The sequence below is a fragment of the Elephantulus edwardii genome, unplaced genomic scaffold (genome assembly GCF_000299155.1).
Source record: "Elephantulus edwardii isolate Elephantulus edwardi_28Jun2011 unplaced genomic scaffold, EleEdw1.0 scaffold00116, whole genome shotgun sequence".
Taxonomy (NCBI): domain Eukaryota; kingdom Metazoa; phylum Chordata; class Mammalia; order Macroscelidea; family Macroscelididae; genus Elephantulus; species Elephantulus edwardii.
In genome coordinates this window covers 219,978-220,328 of record NW_006399866.1, presented here as the reverse complement: position 1 = coordinate 220,328, position 351 = coordinate 219,978, and positions in this window count along the sequence as shown.

The window sequence follows — 351 nt, the reverse complement described above, 5'->3', positions numbered from 1 at the left end:
CATTGTATTAGAACACATGGGGGAAGAATTATCTGAAAGGAATATATGATTTGGCATTATACGTATGACAATGTCTGGAACAAAGGGTGCATTTCTGGGTGGGGAAGGAGGTAAGAAAATGACCAACAAAAAATGGGGGGAAACAACTACAGGAGGGGGAGGGGGAAATGTGAATGAAAATCCCACTTTTCTGTAAACTTTCATTAAAATACAATAAAGGTTTAGGTTTGTCTTTTGCTTTTAAAAAGATTCAAATCCACCAGATGCTTTGCTGGAGAAGGAGGGATAATCTCCTCCTGTACTAGTCAGATCCGATTTGACAGGACCTACACACACAAAAATAAAATTTTA